Here is a 14,489-nt window from a genome sequence, read left to right as displayed (position 1 = left end):
CCACGAATGAATTTATTAGACATTGGCTAGCACTGCGCATTGAGTATGTGAGCTCTATTTTAGATTTCCCCCTTCTCTATTTTTTCTGTCTACTTTTATTTCCCTTTGGTATTTTAACGGGGAACTCGACTTTCAGGCACTTGTCTTTCATAGTTGGATTTACTTGTGATAAAGCATCAAGAAGGCTAATCAGGCAGACCATTTCGCATGACAGGTGATTTCATGTATTAACAATTATGTATTTTAATAGCAATGTTGATATGCTATTAGTAGATATGATAAACTGGTTGGATTGCATTTGAGCATTGGAACGATAACCTTGTGATGTGATAGAATGCAGCACTTCCGGTGCAGTCGGTATTTTAATCATAATCAGTGATGTCATTTGAGATGTCATTAGTGATGTCATGAGTGATGTCACTGACCATGTCATGAGTGATGTAATATGTGACGTCGTCAGCAGTGCATTGCGGGGTCGCGAGTTATAGTTAGCTGAACTAACTATAACGGGGGAATTTCTAGGGTTTTGTATGAGGGAAATGTCCAGCTAACTATAACACCCCTGAAACCTATGGTTTTTTCAGTGAATATCTAAGGTTTTTTAAAATGCCAATTCCTAACTATAACGCCCCTGAAACCTTTGTTTTTTTTAGTGAATTTAAAAGGTTTTTTAAATGCCAAATCATAACTATAACGCCCCTGAAACCTTTGGTTTTTTCAGTGAATTTCAAAGGTTTTTTAAATGCTAATTCCTAACTATATCAGGCCTGAAACCTATAGTTTTTCAGTGAATTTCAAAGATTTTTAAATGCTAATTCCTATCTTTAACTTATCGCTGAAGATATCATGTTTAATGATTTTGATTGGATTTCTATATTTTTCAAATTCAGTCTGTCAATTTCATTAATTTTTTATCACCATTTTTTAAACTTATTTTTTCAATTAATTCTTTTAAAAATTAAAAAATAGGCATATGCGACCCACCGCCAGTGCAGGATGATGATACCTCTGACTCAGACTGATGGGGTAGGCTTGGGGGCGGGAATGTGGGGTGTCACTATCGAAAATGTAAAACTGTGTAGGAATGGTTCCAACTGCTTGGATGTAAAATCGTGTGCTGTACTGCCAAGTGATATGGGACAACTGTACAATCAAATGTCACTTTGTTTAGTTCAAAGGAAAACAATAAGAATCTTCCCAAAAAAAAAAAAATACAAAATAATATTTGAATTTAATGGGTTTTTCAAACATATTTTTTTATATTTTTCAAAATATTTTTTTATCTATATGTTCATAACTTTATTTTATATATTTTCTTTCCATGTTTTTGGATCCGCGCACCCTATGCGTACCGTTCTCGATCCCTACGCGATAGCATCCGCGCATGGTATGCATTGGGTACGTGTTTAATGCGCGATCGCAATGCGACCGGTACGCGACTCCCAGCCTATACGCGACACGTTCGATGTACGTAACGCGACGTTTACGCGCTTCCGCGATGCGTCATCTGCGTCTATGACGCGGTAGGTGCGCGGATCCCGCGATATATTTAACATTTTAAAAAACATATATATATGTATTTCATGTGAATATTAATTGAAGACAAACTCTAAAGTAGTCTTAAAACTAATATATTTTTACATCTAATCCTATAATTTTTTTAAATTCAATTTCGTGGATGCACGCTGGGTACGTGCTGCGTAAGTGCAGAGTGCGTGAATCCCATGTGACCTGCAAAAAAAGAGATTTGAGTGGTTCATTACACTTCCTCTTCTAACTATTGAAAGACCCCACCCATTTCAATCATTCTTTTTTTACCCTCTTTAGAGCACCATCTCTTTGGAGAGAAGAAGATTTTTTAGACTAAGTTTACACTTAGCTCTAACTTTTTTCAACCAAAAATGGCTTCAGGGCAGCAGGCATCACCTGCATCACCTCATCCTTCTGAGGATGAATTTTTGCCGGAGGCACCACCCAAAAAACGTTTTTCCTCAGTGGTGTGGAAATTTTTTACTTTACCCGAGGGGCAGAATAAGACCAATGCCACCTTGGTCATGTGCAAGATTTGCAAAAGAGTCCTATCGAGAGGGGATCCTAACAAGAAATACTCTAGCGGCATGGCAAGTATGATGAAGCACATGAGGACCCTTCATCCGAACAATCTTTCACAAGAAGAGTGCTGACGGATGAGAAACACTCCTGCTCCTGCGCCATCCACCTCATCGCAGCCGAGCACATCAAGAGTGTATCCATCAGCCCAAACCTTGGACATCCGTCCTCAATTTCAATTTTTAAAAGTGCTCTGCACTAAGTGCAATAAGACCTTGTGCTATGGTGAGCAGTCGATCGATCTGATCTGCCGCCGGCAAGAAAGTCACATTTGCTATTTTTGTTTATTTTTTTTTATTGTTCCCTGAAGTTCATTGTTTGGTTTCTCCTGGTTTTTTTTTTTTTCAGAAAAACCAAAAAAAAATAAAAACTGTTCAGAAAACCCAAAACAAAATTATAAAAGAAGAAAGAAGAAAAAAAAAGTTCTTGTAAGAACTAACTTTCCTGGTTTAAAAAAAGAGCTAAATTTCTTTGTTAGTGTTAGTTTAGATGAATGTATGTGTAGTATGTAATTGACTGAATGAATGCATTAGTAGCGGATGGTGAATGTATAAGTCCAGAACTATGAGGAAGTGCTGCAGCATCACACAGTAACCTCTTTAACTGCAGTGTGCTGTAGTACTTCCGAAGCACAGGGATGCAACATATGTACATAAATATGTTGCAAATCTATGCTTCTCTCTGCACGGCTGCTTAAACTGCAGCCATGTGGTGACACAGGCCCCCTTGCACCATAGTGCAAGGATATCTGTGTCATGTGCTGTTTGTTTTTCTGCAGGAAGACACACCTTCCTGCACAAAAACAATGAGAAAATGCATTTTTCTTCTTCAATGTATGCTGAACATTTCAGCATGCATTGAAGATATAAAAATGTGGAGAAATTAAAACAATTCTCCTTGTTGTGCTTTCCTACACCAATTTTAGAATTGTGCAGCATTCACACACATATCGAGATTTATGATTTCTGAGAAATCTAGACATGTGTCTTGTTCTATGAGTATTAAGTGCAATCATGCACAACAACACTTATAGAACACCCTTTCAACACAAAGTGGTGTGCATGATGAGGTTATATTTACATGGAGTATAAAAAGTGCACAGAGTGCCTTTTCCTCTCTTTGTAAATATGAAAGAGTATCTTGCACAATAACTATGTTACAAAAAGTGACATATTTCCGTTTTTAAATTTCCTTGCGAATGATAGAAGGTAAGCATAGAGTTTTGTCTGCAAAGATGTTCAAAGAAGAATGATTGAAATGATTGCGGTCCTTCAACAGCTAAAATGGGAAATATTATGAACCCCTCAAATCTCTTTTTTTGCAGGTCACATGACATCTGATTATGGTCAGATTTCAAAACTACATAAACAGAGGTGCCAATTCTGATCCTTAAAAAAAAATTACCGTACGACTCGTATCCGTATTTTTTAACGTACGAATCGTACAAGTCCCGTACAAACGGCGAAGTACGATTCGTATGTGAAAAATACATACGAATGACCTCGGGAAAAGTCTACCACACGTCCCCCGACAGTTTTACGTACGAGTCGTAAAACTGAAGTCCGAGCGCACAAGTCTGATCCGTACCGGCGTCCCGAATACACAAGCGTATGGAAAATGTCCCGTACGGAGCAAAGTTTGTACGACCCCTACCCCGGGTACACTTGGGCCCGGGGTACGAGTCGTACGGCCGCCCCAGCCTCCCACCCCTCCCGCATACGTCCGCACCGTACCCCCAGCCCCCGTATGTACACGCCGTACCCCCAGCCCCCCGTATGTACGCACCGTACCCCCAGCCCCTGTATGTACGTGCCGTACCCCCAGCCCCCGTATGTACGCGCCGTAACCCCAGCCCCCCGTATGTACGCACCGTACCCCCAGCCCCCCGTATGTACGCACCGTACCCCCATCCCCTGTATGTACGTACCGTACCCCCAGCCCCCCGTATGTACGCACCGTACCCCCATCCCCTGTATGTACGTACCGTACCCCCAGCCCCCGTATGTACGCACCGTAACCCCAGCCCCCCTTATGTACGCACCGTACCCCCAGCGCCCGTATGTACGCACCGTACCCCCAGCCCCCTGTATGTACATGCCGTACCCCCAGCGCTACGCTACATACGGGGGGCTGGGGGTACGGTGCATACATACGGGCTGGGGGTATGGGCTGGGGGTACGGTGCGTACATACGGGGGGCTGGGGTATGGTGCGTACATACGGGGCTGGGGGTATGCGCTGGGGGTACGGTGCGTACATACGGGGGGCTGGGGGCACGGTGCGTACATACGGGGGGCTGGGGGTACGGTGCGTACATACGGGGCTGGGGGTATGGTGCATACATACGGGGCTGGGGGTATGCGCTAGGGGTATGGTGCATACATATGGGGGCTGGGGGTACGGTGCATACATACGGGGATAGGGTATGCGCTGGGGGTACGGTGCGTACATACGGGGGGCTGGAGGCATGGTGTGTACATACGGGGGGCTGGGGGTAAGGTGCGTACATACGGGGCTGGGGGTACGGTGCATACACACGGGGGCTGGGGGTACGGTGCATACATATGGGGCTGGGTGATGCGCTGGGGGTACGGTGCGTACATACGGGGGCTGGGGGTACGGTGCGTACATACGGGGGCTGGGGGTGCGGTGCGTACATACGGGGCATGCCCTGGGGGTACGGTGCATACATGCGAGGGGCTGGGGGTACGGTGCATACATACGGGGATGGGGTATGCGCTGGGGGTACGGTGCATACATACGGGGGGCTGGAGGCATGGTGTGTACATACGGGGGGCTGGGGTAAGGTGCGTACATACGGGGCTGGGGGTATGCGCTGGGGGTACGGTGCGTACACACGGGGGCTGGGGGTACGGTGCATACATATGGGGCTGGGTGATGCACTGGGGGTACGGTGCGTACATACGGGGCTGGGGGTACGGTGCGTACATACGGGGGCTGGGGGTGCGGTGCATACATACGGGGCATGCCCTGGGGGTACGGTGCATACATGCGGGGGGCTGCCGGTACAGTGCATACATACGGGGGCTGGGGGTATGGTGCATACATACGGGGATGGGGGTATGCGCTGGGGGTACGGTGCATACATACGGGGGGCTGGATGCATGGTGTGTACATACGGGGGGCTGGGGTAAGGTGCGTACATACGGGGCTGGGGGTATGCGCTGGGGGTACGGTGCGTACACACGGGGGCTGGGGGTACGGTGCATACATATGGGGCTGGGTGATGCGCTGGGGGTACGGTGCGTACATACGGGGGCTGGGGGTACGGTGCGTACATACGGGGGCTGGGAGTACGGTGCGTACATACGGGGCTGGGGTATGCCCTGGGGGTACGGTGCATACATGTGGGGGGCTGCCGGTACAGTGCGTACATACGGGGGGCTGGGGGTACGGTGAGTACATACGGGGCTGTGGGTATGCGCTGGGGGTACGGTGCCTACCTACGGGGGGCTGGGGGTACGGTGCATACCAGGCCCCCTTTTCCTCATGCATCATGGCGTACTTAGCTTTTCCGGCACTTTTTGGCTCCTGTAAAAATATAGCTGTGCGGAGTGCTGTGGGTACGAATCGTACTTGCTGGTCCGTAAAATGCAGCCTGACTCCTTGCGGACGTCGCGGACGCGCTGTCCAGGATCGGAATTGTGTGTATTTTTTAGCTGCATGGTGTTTTTTACGATTCGTACGGAAATGGTATTTCTGTACGAATCGTACTTGCTGGTTTGTACGGTGGAATTCCCGGGTACGAGTCGTACGGAGAAAACGCTCCGTACGACCATTTGTACCCGGGTTTTACAGGATCAGAATCGGCACCAGAGTGTTTTTAGAAACGTGTTTCAACTTTGTAGCTTCTTGCAGGCCTCTTCATTCTGCATATTGAGACTTAATTAAACTTACCTTCACAGTAATAGGAATAAAAAATGGTATACATTTATTTCTGTTTTTCATTCAAATATAAATTCATATGAATTGCTTATTTTAAAATTTGGATCTGTGAAAGAAAAGGAAAAACAAATTATAACATGTAATAATACATTTTTTACAACACAGCATAATTTCCACAAAGTAATTTTTTTGCCTTTTTTGCTGTTCTCAGAATATATTAAATTTCACTAAAAATAGTGATTTCAATCGTACTCATCACTTAACAGCGGGCAAATAAAACACAATCTCAAAGATTGTTAAAAAAAAACAACATGCCATTCTCAAAATACAAATCACAGAAATATAAAATGCACACAGCTAACAAAAAATGTTTTACTTTAACTTACAAAAACTGTAAATGATGTTGCTATAAAATATTCACCAAATCTAAAGTTGAATTTTTGGAGGAGGCACCACGCCCACAACGTTTTCCTTTAGTGCTGTGGAAATTTTCTACTTTTCTCGAGGGGCAAACAATACTCATGTGGCACAGCAAGTATGATGAAACACCTAAGGACCCTTCATCCAAACAATCTTGCACGAGAAGAGTTGAAACAGATGAGAAACACTCCTGTTCTGTATCTGTAAAAAAGAATCACAAATAAATGTATATTAATAACTTTCAAAATTATACTATTCCATTACTGTACAAATACATTTTATATAAATACTGACTAAGAAACTATGGCCCTGAACCACAAGTGTGACGATGGTTAAAACACTACATGCATAGTGCATACTACTTTGAAGCAGTTCATGCCCTAAAGCCTACCTCACTAAAACTATACATGCTAACTGACTAAATGATTACAGTACTATAAGGAGGTACACTGGGTGAGTGACAGGGTGTTTGCTAGAAGAGTATGAATACTAACTAGGGAATTGAAGGTGTGAAACACAACTGTGTAGGTGATTAGAGGACTGCATCCATACTGCATAGGCATTTAAAGCAGTCCATGTGCTAAGGCCTGGCTCACTGCATGACTACTTGGGTACTGACTGAATGATTAGAGAACAGCAAGGAGAGTGCCTAGGTGAATTTATAAGTGCTAGGCTTTTCTCACAGGGAATGGATTAGTACTTGGTACTGAATGGGTCACTAGAGGAGTGCAAAGACAGTGACAAGATGTTTGCTGGACTGTATGGATACTGACTAGTGTGAAAAACAAGTGTCTAGGTAGTTATAAGACTGCTTGCATAGTGGATAGGGGTTTGAAGCAGTCCATGTGCTAAGGCCTGGGTCAGTGCATGAATACTTAGGCACTGACTGAATGATTAGAGTACTGCAAAGATAGTATCTTGGTGAATTTAAAAGTGTTTGAGTTTTCGCACAGTGAATGGATTAGTACATGATGCTGAATGGGTCACTAAAAGACTGCAAAGGGAGTGACAGGGTGTTTCCTGGAAGTGTATGGATACTGACTAGGTAATTGAAGGTGTGAAAGACAATTGTGTAGGTGGTTAGAGGACTGCATGCATAGTGGATAGAGGTTTGAAGAAGTCCATGTGCTAAGGCCTGGCTCAGTGCATGAATACTTAGGCAGTGACTGAATCATTAGAGTACTGGAAAGAGAGTGTCTTGGTGAATTTATAAGTGTTTGGGTTTTGGCACAGTGAATGGATTAGTACATGGTGTTGAATGGGTCACTAGAGGACTGCAAAGGGAGTGACAGGGTGTTTCCTGGAAGTGTATGGAAACTGACTAGGGAATTGAAGGTGTAAAAGACAAGTGTATAGTATGTTAGAACACTACCTGCATACTGCATAGACATTTGTAGCAGTCTATTTGGTACTTAGAAACTGACTAAATAATCAGACTACTTCTATGACAGTGCTTAGGTAAAACTTTTACATTTTCAGTTCTGCCACAGTGAAGAGAATAGCACATGGTACTGCACCTTAGTGTCAAACCCTGACTGATTTTATCAATGCATAAGCAAAGACTAGCTTCTAATGCTACTAAAACTTGACAACATGACAGGTTTTAAAAGAGTTATCTGCTAAAAAATACACGATGTTACCAAATTCTTCTCTCACAGTGGTTCCCAAATGCACACAGACTCACAGTGTGATTCTAGACAACAACCACTATACCTAGGAGTTTATCAAAAATCATTCACTACTGTGGAAGTGGTAAGGGAACTGCACACAATCTTCATATTTCAGGACTGCACTTTTGTGTCAAAGCCTGACTCATTTAAACAAAGCGTAAGCAAAGACTGGCTTCTAATGCTACTAAAACTTGACAACATGACCGGTTTTAAAACAGTTATCTGTCAGCAAATACACGATGTTACCAAATGCTTCTCTCACAATCCTTACCCAAATGCACACAGACTCACAGTGTGATTTTAGACAAGCAACACTATCCTAGGAGTTTACCAAAACTCATTCACTAGTCTAGAAGAGTTAATGGTACTGCACACAATCTACATATTTAAGTACAGCACATCAGTGTCAAAGCATTACTCATTTAATCAACGCGTAAGCAAAGACTGGATTCTAATGCTACTAAAACTTCACAACATGACAGGTTTAAAAAAAGTTATCTGTCAGCAAATACATGATGTCACCAAATGCTTCTCTCACAGTGATCCCAAATACACACTAACTCACAGTGTGATTCTAGACAAGCACCACTATCCCTAGGAGTTTACCAAAACTCATTCACTACAGTGCAAGTGGTAAGGGAACTGCACACAATCTACATATTTCAGGACTGCACTTTTCTGTCAAAGCCTGACTCATTTAATCAAAGCATAAGCCATAACTGTCTTCTAATGCTACTAAAACTTCACAACATGACAGGTTAAAACAGTTATCTATCAGCAAATACACGATGTTACCAAATGCTTCTCTCACAGTGGTTCCCAAATGCACACATACTCACTGTGTGATTCTAGACAAACAACACTATCCCTTGCACTATACCAAAACACATTTCTTCATCTAGAAGTAGTACTACATTTTAGTATAGAAACATAACGACTGGTTTCTAATTCTACCAAAATATAAAAACAGCACAGTTATCTGTCTGCAAACACATGAAAAACACAAATGCTTATCACAGAATGGTTTCTACATGCACACACACTGTCAATAAGATTGTAGAGCAAAAAGTACTCCCTACACTTTAGCAGGAGAAATACATTAGTCTGATTAAAATCAAAATAGTCTACATATATCCCCTCTCAATTAAATAACTCATCTTTCAAGTTCTTTTGTAGATTAAGAAGTATATCAGTCACTCACCATATTTACTTTTACAGAATTTCTGCACTGTGCACCTCTCAGCAAAAACAAAGAATGGAAAAGTTTCCCTTTCATTTTCCACACATATACATGTAAACATCAAATCACAATCCTTCACACATAAACTCAAAAGCAAACACACATTTCTATTGGTTAAACATTTCAACCCTTTCCAACTGAAATACATTTCAACCCTTCCCCCAATCTGCCTTCTGCCTGTTACCATAGAAACACGTCATGGATCACTGCACTGAGCACACAGGTCAGAAGTTCAGCACACAATGTTCCTACACAAGAGAGGAAGTGTGCTTCACTTTCCAACATATCAGCTAATCATATATAATGTTCCTTACAATCTGTTTTTGTTAACCAATAAGAATCATACCTTTTAAAAACAGAAATATACACCCTACCTTTCAGTGTACAAAGTAGTCATACACCCAATGATTTCTTTTTTCTTTTTTTTTTAAATTCGGTGGATCCGCACACCCAACGCGATAGGATGCGCACACCGTACACGCAGTTCACCGTTTTATATGTTTTACACACTTATTCTACCGCCAACAGTTCCTGGTTTCGAATGTAGAGAGACACTCGACAGCCAATTAGCATTCAGCGTGCAATCGGGAGGGTGCGGGCTCGGTTAGGGGAGGGTGCGCTCACGGTGCGGGTAGGGTCCGAGGATCCTCCGCGGCCATAGATATTTATGTACTTTTAACTCTAATTTTCTCAGGAACTACTGAACGGATTCACACCATTTATGCAAAAGGCACGAGTCTGAACTGAGGACTACCTCTTTGCCAAATTTGGTGTCATTCCGTTCAGCGGTTCGGGCTGTAGCTGCGAGAACAGGTCCTATGGGAAATTGCATGGGGAAAACGCGTTTTGGGACCTCCATTTTTTCTCGGCCCCCGCTTGACGAATCACCACAAAATTTTCAGGGGCGGAGCGGAGCTGGCCAAACATTTGGAAAATTTTCCGAGGATTCGTCAACCGGCGCCAGACTTATTGGGAATAGAATGTTGCGGATTTCCTATGGAAAATAGGTCCTAACAATACATACCTACTTGCGACCGCCAGTAGGTTATATATATATCTATATATATTTTTTAACAAAGGACGCCGCACTCTGGAACTTGTCTTTTTATATTTTATCGTTTCGAATGCTTTTATATTGATGCAATCGGGACATTATACATATAATTGTCCATTGTCACTCATGATGAATAACAGTATATTAGATATATTACTTTAATTTTTGAAAATGAATTTTTTGCCAATTAATTCGTAAATAATGCATATTTGGTTTTCGATCAAACAATTGAACATTACTGATTGTGAAATACAAGTATCAATGTATGGTATTAATTTATATAATTCTGAAAGTAACTGTCACAAGGTGACTTGTATTGAGTTATATTTAAACTACAAGTCCCATAAGTCGTAGGGAAATTGTAATGACAGGAAATGCATAAAGCAGATGCAAAAAAGTAGTGCCACCTACCGTGAGAAAGGCCGTCAGGCTGAAACGCGTCGGTGTGACAGACTGGGCTCTGTGGAATGAAATATAAACAGACAAGTTCCAGAGTGCGGCGTCCTTTGTTATAAAATTGATGTTGGCTATTGGTTTGGCCCTACGCCTGCACCCGCTGTTGAGCGATCCGGTAACGAAACCACATTGAAGAAAATTTAATTTTTCCGGAAGCGCCCGATTGAGAGAGACGCCGCAAGACGCGAAACAAACACGGAAACCCAGGCTGGATTGAGCGCAGAAAGACGGGGCAGAGAGCGCCGCCTGCACAGGAGTCTCCCCTCTGGGTAAGTGTTGCAACAATGCGTGTTTAATCTATGATCTTGTCTCCTCCAATCGAAGCGACTTGAGTGTGGGTAATAAAGGAGCTAATTGGCATCGCGTGAAACTTACATAGCGATTCACCGAGCTCTAACCACCAAAGCGGGAACTTGTATTCATACGTCTCCACACTCCAGCCTGAGTTACAAAGAGATACGGAACGTAACAAAATCAAAACAACTGATACTTTGTTTCACAGTCATTGTTAGTATAATAACACAGTTCGGAAAATGGAAGCGCGTAAGGTCAAACGCGCTCAAAAAGTAGCAACAATGTTTCTACCAGACGGCAATGAGGGAGTGTCAATAAACTCCAGAACAACCCAACCAATTGGATCGGATTCAACGCTTAAACAACTGTTTGTTCAAATCGAAAAACAATACAAACGTGAAATCAGCAAAAGCTGGGAAGCGCTCGCATTACAAAAATACTTGGAAGTTGAAAGAGTTCCACGTGGATTGAGAATATTCACAATGCCCACACATCCTGATACGAGAACCGATATGTTGGAAGAGTGGGGTGCCAACAATATGACATGTAGCCAGAAAATGATGCGGATATTTATTAAATATGCTGAGAAAGATTTAGAAGAAATACACACTCAAATCAAAGACCTAGAAGAAAAAATCTCTCAGAAGGATAAAGGAGAATCAGAAAAATTGCGCCAAGAAATGGAAGATCGTCTCGAAAAATACGAAGACGAAATACAGCAGCGCAAACAAAGAAAGTTCGCAAGGGACGAAGCGGGCTATAAACATGGCCAAATATTAACATTCGCCAAAAGATTCGAAGCCTTGAAAACTAACTATGCCAAAAAACTTCTGCAAATGTCAGGAGAATTCGGAAGTGAATCTGATATCAGTGGTAGCAAAAATGAGGCCACAACAAGCAAAAATATACCAACCACGATTTCTTTTTTAGAAGAGATGCGCCTTGTCAACCTGGACCAAAATCTCTCACACAACCAGGGGCAGGGCAGAGGCAGAGGGTCGGGAAGAGGAAATACAAAGTCTTCAGAAGCCTCAGGAAGACCAGACGATCGAAGCATAAAAAGACAATACCCGCTCAGAAATCGAACGAAGAAGAACTAATATCTGAAGACCTAATAATCAACTTATCGGACTATACCCCAACTAAAGTAGAGTGTCAAGTATTAAACAAAGGTCTTTCGTTCTGTCCTCAAAAACATTTCAACTATACAGATACCAAAATTGATATGTACAAGTACATACGCAAACTCAAACTGGCTAAAATACATGCCATTAAACAAACATCTATCAATCAATCTCAAGATATTTCAGACTCAGCAAATGACAAACCTGACAATGATGAACCATTAACAATTGAAGAAATACCACTGTTAAAAAATCTTTTCGACCTAGAAAAGGGTTTAGAAGAAAATGAATCTCCTGAGATAGAAGTTCTTCAAAATCTCCAAATCAATATCAAACAACATACAAGCAGTCGTCTCAAAAACAGATCAAAATACTGCCCGCAATTACATCCAGGAAATAAAATAGATTCTTTTTCAGAAGCTGTCATGAACAAAATTGATAATATGCAGAAACTAAAAAACATGAAATCAAGAGAAAACATATCAGTCTGTGAAAATCAAGCGATTCAGTCATTGGCAAACAATATAAACATAATAATCAAGCCCGCTGACAAGGGCGGGAATATCGTGATCCAAAATAAAAAAGGATTATAAAAAAGAGGCATATCGACAATTACATGATCCTACAAAGTACAGCAAGTTAACTACTAATCCAATACACAAAATGATTGATGAAGTAAGAAACAATCTGGATGAAAGGCATGAACACAAGTTATTGAATTCTGAAGAACGTACATTTCTCTTCAAGGAAAATCCAACAATTCCTACAGTATATTTCTTGCCGAAAGTGCGCAAAACCCTGATCAACCCTCCAGGTAGACCAATCGTGTCCTCATGCGATTCCGTATATGAAAACATTTCGTCATATATAGATCACAATTTGCACCCATGGTCAGCAATCTCAACTCATACATTCAAGACACAGGAGACTTCCTATGAGTCCTTTCCAACATAGCATGAAATCCATCATATCTATTAATCACAATCGATGTGGTCTCTCTATACACATCCATTGAACACTCAGTGGGCTTAAATGCTTGTGCATATTTCCTAAAACAGAGACATATAAATGAATTAGAACACTCTGCAATGTTGCTCACAATGACTCAGATGTGTCTTAATAACAACATTTTTCTCTTTGATCATGAAATCTATCATCAATTGTTTGGCTGTGCCATGGGTATGTCCTTCTCCCCCAACTATGCGAATCTGACCATGGGTTGGTGGGAGAAGGAAATAGCCTGGAGCCCTAACAACAGCGCAGCCCTTGATAAGATAATACTCTGGACTCGATATATAGACGATCTGTTTTTAATTTGGAATGGTAACAAGACAGAGTTCATGCAATATTTTGAATCACTGAATCAAAATGAAATCGGACTCTCTTTCACCTGCACTGTGAGCCGCCATAAAATAGATTTCCTGCATATCACGGTCTATATAGACCAGGGACAAATACAAACTACATTGTATAGGAAGAAAACCGCTACAAATAGCATTCTTCATGCCCAAAGTTTCCATCCTCAACCACTAATAAGAAGCATTCCTTTTGGAGAATTCATGAGGATGAGAAGAAATTGTTCAAAAGATGAAGAGGCGGCCAAAGAAATTAATAACAGTGCAAACAGACTAAAGAAAAGAGGCTACAGAGAACGAGATCTAAATAAAAGCATGAAGAAGATTCAAACAATGACACAAACGGAAATCTTGATTAAAAAAACGAAACAACTACAAATCAATGATTCAAAACAATTGGCTCCAAGGTAATACTATCATTCAGCAAGGAAGCTCACAAAATACGTCAAAGTGTACAAAAATACTGGCCTTTATTACAACAAGATCAAGATATGGCTGAAATCATTGGTACCAGACCACAAATTACCTTTAGGAAGGCACAATCAATCAAAGACATACTAGTACAAAGCCATTTTCAATCAAGAGAGAAAACACAGAATTGGCTAGAACAACAGCAGAAAGTCTTCAAAAAGTGTAACACCTGTAAAGCTTGCAAGATTGGCGTGAATAAGAAAAATATAAGAGATCCAGAGGGAACATTAATTGTTATGAACCAAAAGATCACATGTACAACACAATTCGTGGTCTACGCGATACACTGTAACTGTGGCAAGCTATATATAGGGAGCACAGTTTGTATGTTAAAGAAGAGAATTCTGGAACACATAAGGGCAGTAAAAAACAAAGACCTAACATACGCCAC

Source organism: Triturus cristatus, chromosome 1_2 (genome assembly GCF_964204655.1).
Source record: "Triturus cristatus chromosome 1_2, aTriCri1.1, whole genome shotgun sequence".
Classification (NCBI taxonomy): Eukaryota; Metazoa; Chordata; class Amphibia; order Caudata; family Salamandridae; genus Triturus; species Triturus cristatus.
This window is presented reverse-complemented; position numbering follows the sequence as displayed.